Below are 6000 nucleotides of genomic sequence, written 5' to 3'. Positions count from 1 at the left end.
GTCCCTTTCACAAGTGCCCTGAGAATTTATCCTGCCTAGTGAAGGGCAGACCCTTCAGGGAATAGCCATAGAACAATTTTGTCTTAGCACAAGAGTTTTCCTATCTGCAAGTAATTTGCAAGGATTTCAAACATCTCCAGAGGCTGTGGCCAAGCCCTGGCAAACATCCAAGTCTGTTCAGGGTGTGCAGCTTCTGACTCAGGTGGCCAGGCTTGGACCACCTCGTTAAGGGGTCCAGGCCTCCAAAAATACTCCGAATCTCTTCAGAGGAGCCTATTTGTTTGGGGCCAGTTGAGCTTCTTCATTGAGAAGCCTCAGGGGCTTCTCTTGCACAGCCCTACCTCCCTGATTTCCTCACTTGCTGTTCTGAAACTGAAAATGGCCACGAACGGCATGAGGCTTCTAGACCCCAACAGTGAGGGATAATATTTTGCCAATTGACTGCATTGAATGGAGTCAGTAAACATAGTGACCGAAAATCTTACCACTGTTGATAAATATTTTCTGAGTACCCACTACATGCTAGGTATCGTGAGAATACTTTTTTTTTTTTTTTTTTTTGACACCTCATCTTCCTCCTGGGCTCAAGCTATCCTCCCACCTCAGCCTCCTGAGTAGCTGGGACTACAGGCCCATGCCACCACTCCCGGTTACTTTTTGTAATTTTTGTAGAGATGGGGTTTCACCATGTTGCCCAGGCTGCTGCTCTTGAACTCCTGGGCTCAAGTGATCCTCCCGTCTCAGTCTCCCAAAGTGCTGGGATTACAGGTGTGAGCCACCGTGCCTGACCCAAGAATACTTACTGAGTCCTGTGACAGATTACAAAATTAGCCCCAACTCTCTGCTCATCCCTGTACTCATGTTCTTTGCAATGTGACTTTGCTGCTCCTCCCATCAGGAGATGGAGTCTATTTCTTCACCCTCGAACCTGGGTTGGCCTTGCCATTTGGTTTAGTCAATACAACTGTGGAAGTGGAGTAGTGCCAATTTCGAGCCTAGACTTTGAGGGACCTTGCACGATTCCACTCTTGCTCTTGGAGCCCTCCAGTTCCATGTGAACAAATTAGGCTAGCCTGTTAGTAGATGAGAGACATGCGACCTACTTGCCTCAGTTGGCAGCTAGCTACTTCCCAGAAGCAGAGCCTTCTGACTGCCTGGCAATGAACCCAGACGCATGAGGGAGTCCAGCTGAGAACAGAAGAACTGCCCAGCTAAGCGCAGCCTAAAATACTGACCCATAAAATCATGAACTAAATAAGTAGTTGTTGTTTTAAGCCACATCTAAGTTTTGGGGTATTTTAATATACAGGAAACATTGATGGATACAAGCACTGAACATGCATCAAGCTCTGGTATTTGCAATCAGGCAGACTCTTGGGAGTAAAGACTTGTGCACAGATGATACAATAATGGGTGTAATGCACCAAGTGCTCTGAGAAGCAAACACAGTAGGAATAGAAGTGGTAGATTTGAGCTAGGGAGGGATGTTGTCTCTGTGGAGTTAGAGGGTCCAGGATGAACTGCCTGGGACAGGGGACTGGCTGAGGGAAAGCATGAATGTTGGAAACCCCAGGCTGGGGCCATCAACCAGCAGTATATACTGAGCCCTTACCATGGGTGCAGAAACACTGTACTGGCTGTCTCAGGTCTGCATATGGACTCGCGGGGGAGAAAAGACATCCACGTGTAAAAGTTGGGTAGAAGTGTCATGCTGGTTTTCAGTGAAAACAGAAAGAACCATGTCTGTTTTGTCTACAGTGACAAGCAGCATCTCAGCATGGGCAGAATGGGACTCTACCCATTAGTTATTTATATCTGGTACTTGGTATATATCTGGTAGGGATATGGTGTTGATGGGTTGAGAGAGGTCTCCATAGTCTTCCTCGGGAAGGCACAAGGGCTCAGAAAACATGGCTGCTTAAGTATCTACTTGACTGGTAACTCCTTGAGAGCAGGGTCTGTGTCTGATTCATGTCAGTATACCCCAAGACGCAGGACCTTGCATATATTAAGCATTCAGTTTCAAAAGACTTAGTTTGGAGATATTTACCATCCTCTTCTCTTTATTTCTACTAACCTATTGTAGATTTTTCCTAGGACTGCTATAACAAATGGACATAAACTGGGTGGTGTAAAGCAACAGAAATTTATTCACTTACAGCTCTGGAAGCTATTAAGTCCAAAATCAAGGTGTCTGGAGGGTTAGTTACTTTTTGGAGGCTCTGAAGGAGGAACTATTCCCTGCACTTTCCTAGCTTCTGGTCCCTGCTGGCAGTGCTTGGCACTGCTGGCCTTGAAAATGCATCAGCTGATCCCTGTCGCCATCACCACCAGTGGTTCTCCCTGTGCGTCTCTTCTATGTCTCTTCTCTTACAACACCAGTCTCAGTGGATTAGGGGCCCGCCCTACTCCAGCATGACCTTAAGTCATTACATCTGCAATGGCCCTACTTCCAAATAAGATCACATTCTGATGAACTTTAACATATTGTTGGGGGTGGAGAGGGCATAAGTAAACCCTAAATATCCATCAAGGCCCAAGGGAATGTGCATTCTTTGACTGCCTAGACCCCGTAGAGGCAGAATTAAATATTTTTTTTCCCCTCTTTGAGACAGATTCTCACTCTGTCCGCTCAGGCTGGAGTGCCAATCTCGGCTCACTGCAACCTCCGTCTCCCGGGTTCAAGCGATTCTCCTGCCTCAGCATCCCGAATCGCTGCGGCTACAGGCGCCCGCCACCACGCCCGGCTAATTTTTGTATTTTTAGTAGAGACGGGGGTTTCACCATGTTGGCCAGGCTGGTCTCGAACTCCCGAACTCAGGTGATCCGTCTACCTCGGCCTCCCAAAGTGCTGGGATTACAGGCGTAGCCACCGCGCCCCGCCCTCAAGTCATATTATATGGATGAGAACATTAGGCTTTGGAGACACAGGGCCGAGACACAGAGCCTTCCATATACTAAAAACAATGGGCACCCGAAGTCATCATAGGAAAAGTTCCCTATGCTCCATGTTCACGTGTTTCGAAGTATCCCTGATCCGGTTAATTCAACTCCATTCCCTCGAGAAAATCCAATCTGGAGCCCCGGTCCTATAGATCCTGGGATGTACCGCACGTCCCACTCCGTATTTCCGCCCTCTCTGGCGTTCTCCCTCCAGAGGCAGCACACAAAGCGGTTACTCCCTTCGGGCGGGAGCGCGCGGGATGCCCTTCCGCGCGCGCCTCCCCCGCGCGCGCCGCTCCCGCGTTGATTGGCTGCGCGCAGCCCGGGCCCAGCCTACTCCCGCCACGGCGCCGGTCCTGGCGCGGGGATTGGCGGAGTGGCCGCGCTCGCAGTTCCCGCAGCCCCTCGCGCCCCGCCCCGCCGGCTCGGAACTCGCCTGGGGCGCCGCCGGCGGCGGAGGGAGCGTGACTGCGAGGCGCAGGGCGCTAGGAGGCATTGTCGCCGTAAGTGGAGCCAAAAGCGGCCCGGAGCGGGACCACACGCTTCTTGCCCCGCAAAGTAAACGTAGTCCAAGGCCAAGCGTTGCAGGGGCTGGGGGAGAGAGGGCGAGAAGTGTCCCGATTTTTGCAGCGTCCCCTCCCCTCCCCCAGGTCACCCAGTGGAAAAGAGCAGCGGTTGCACCAGCGGAGGCTCTGGCGGTGCCAAGGCGCCCGGCATGCGCGGGCTCTTGCTTGCTCACTGCAGCTGGACTCCGATGGTTCCCGGCAGTGGGTGCAGCGGTGCCAGGGAATAGGGAGCTCGGAGAAGCGCTCCCAGGCGGGCCTCCATTCCTCGCGGGAGGCGCCCTTGCTGGGAGAGGCTGCTGTGCATTTCGTCCCCGAAGCGACACTTTCGGGGTTTGCTTCCGCTCTGGGGAGCTGTAGACGCCTGCTCCAGAACGTGCCTCTCGGCCTCTGGGCAGCGTAGAAGCCCCGGGCCCTCTGCGATCACTAGCGTTCTTCCCTCTGCCTGCTTTATTCTCCCAGTCCCCGCCTGCCGGGCCAGCCGGACGAGGTGCCATTGGCTGCAGGCACCAGGGGTGAGGCGGGTCCTGGCACGAAGGGCGGGGGGACCCTTGCCTGGCCATCTTGCGTAGTACTGGAGGCTCAGTCCGAGGATGCCTAGGATGTTAGCGAGGGAGCACGCGCTTAGCTTCCCGAACCCCATGCCACAAAAACGGGGAGCCAGCAGGTCCCGCTCACGTCCCAGCGGGCTTCTTACTCTGGGGTGGGAAAGTGGGTCAACTTCGTTCTGACGTGAAGGGGGGTTTGGGACTGCTTGGGTCGCTCCTCACCTCCTCACCCGCTCCCCAGCTTGGCATGGTCCAGAGCCCGGGCTGGAGCCAGCGGTAGGGCCAGCTTGCACACATGGCTCCGGAGGCTCCGGTTGCCCATCCGAGCCGCTGCCAGGCTCTAACGTTCCCAAATGACAACACCAGTAACTAAATATAGGAGCAGATGGTGGGGACGGGCTGTCGCAGCGTCTCCTTTGCAGAGGTCTCCGGACTGCAGATAAGGTCGAGTTCTTGATGGTAAGGGCTGGAGTCAGGGGGCCAGGTCAGGGTTTAAGCAAAAATCGCCCCTCCCCCAGCCAGCCTGAGTCCAGGTGAAACCAGGTTATAGGAAGAGGAGGGCTGTATTGCCAGCTCCCACAAAGCAGGACAACGTTTTTGTCTGGCGTTGAATTTATTGCATCCAAACTTCCTCTCTGCACCTGTTTAATTACCTACTGGTAATGCCTTGGTGTGGGAAACATGTAATGGTTTGCAAAGTCCTTTCCCAAAAGTTACATAGCAGTTACTTCTCACAATTATCCAGTGAGGAAGGTGGTATTTCCATTTTACAAATGGGACTGCTCACAACACTGTTAACTGCGAAACTGTGGATTCGGCTGCCTTCCTCAAAAAACTTCTCTTAGTTCACCACAGAGAAGCAGAGGACAGCCTTGCAAGAGGCCTGCAGTTCCCTTCTTCAGTAATCTGGGAGCCCATTGGCTCCCTGTCTCTCTCTCCTGAATCTCTCTGTGCACCTGCTGCTCAGCCCCTGTCCCTTCCCCCTGGCCATGCCATGTGCCTTCATGCCCCCCTTAGGCCTGGCCCTGTAGCCTTACTAGTATCAGGCTCATCCTGCCTCCCAGTGGGAAGCTTCTTCTAGCCCATACCCCATCTTTGCCCCTTTACTCCCACAGTAGGGGCCTTATGCAAGGTGCCCAGGAGATGTTTGCTGGATTTAAACGTTTCACCGGACCAGGATGCTCACTCTGAGGAACGGGTTGGGGGTGTGTGGAGAGGGCCCTGCTTTGAGGATGTAGGCAGTGTGAGTATGAGCTTTGACCTTGTGCTGAAGCGTCTCTGGGATTTGGAGTACTTTCCTTGACATTTTCGAAGGCCTACCCTCTATTGCCTGGGACTGGCTGGGACCAGTAGTGCCAGCTGGCTGGGGTGCCCCAAGTGGAGATCTGGCCCATGTGGGCTGATGGTGTCTGTTTCTCCCTTTTGGGACACTCTGTGACTCTCCACTACCACCATCCCTGCAGATGGCATTGACCAGGTACCCTGAGGAGCCCAGGCCTGTCAGCTGGACTTCATGAAACAATTCTTCCTTGTGGAGGAAGGGGCATTTTAGGTCAAGGAGGATGGCTTCCTAGCTAGTTAATAAGCATGGTGATTTTAGGCAGCAGGAACCTTTTGGGGGTCCAGAGCACATCTGTGCCGTACTCAGAGCATCCTCCATCCTCTGACATAGAAGGGGCCCTTCTTCCGATTGAATTGCCCTGACACCTAGACTTCACATGTTTCTATTCCTGTGCCTGTGTCCACTCTGACCCACATAGTAGACTGTCTGAACTTGCCACCGGTGGTGAAATTTTTAATCTGACTAGTTTTCTACAGTGGTCTAAGGCAAGGGTCCTCAACCCATGGACTGTGGATGGTACAGGTCCATGGCCTGTGAGGAACCTGGCTGCACAGCAGGAGGTGAGCACCAGTGAGCATTACCGCCTGAGCTCTGCCTCCTGTCA

At 53.2% G+C, this 6000-nt stretch overlaps 1 protein-coding gene across 4 annotated transcripts in view; it reads left to right on the top strand.

Annotated features, from left to right (window-relative positions):
* Nucleotides 1-3349: 3349 nt before the first annotated feature.
* Nucleotides 3350-6000, top strand: part of LRRC20 (leucine rich repeat containing 20) — an 86717-nt gene continuing 84066 nt past the window's right edge. For 3 of the 4 annotated variants that reach the window (XM_009214763.3, XM_003903827.4, XM_021943392.2), the window contains exon 1: nt 3350-3446. The gene's annotated coding sequence lies outside the window, so the exon portion shown is untranslated. The remainder of the gene's footprint in view (nt 3447-6000) is intronic. The other variant, XM_031652251.1, reaches the window with a different exon arrangement.

This window comes from Papio anubis, chromosome 11 (genome assembly GCF_008728515.1).
Source record: "Papio anubis isolate 15944 chromosome 11, Panubis1.0, whole genome shotgun sequence".
NCBI classification, from domain to species: domain Eukaryota; kingdom Metazoa; phylum Chordata; class Mammalia; order Primates; family Cercopithecidae; genus Papio; species Papio anubis.
Note: the sequence above shows the minus strand (reverse complement) of the source record. Positions and strands in the feature narration are given on the sequence as shown.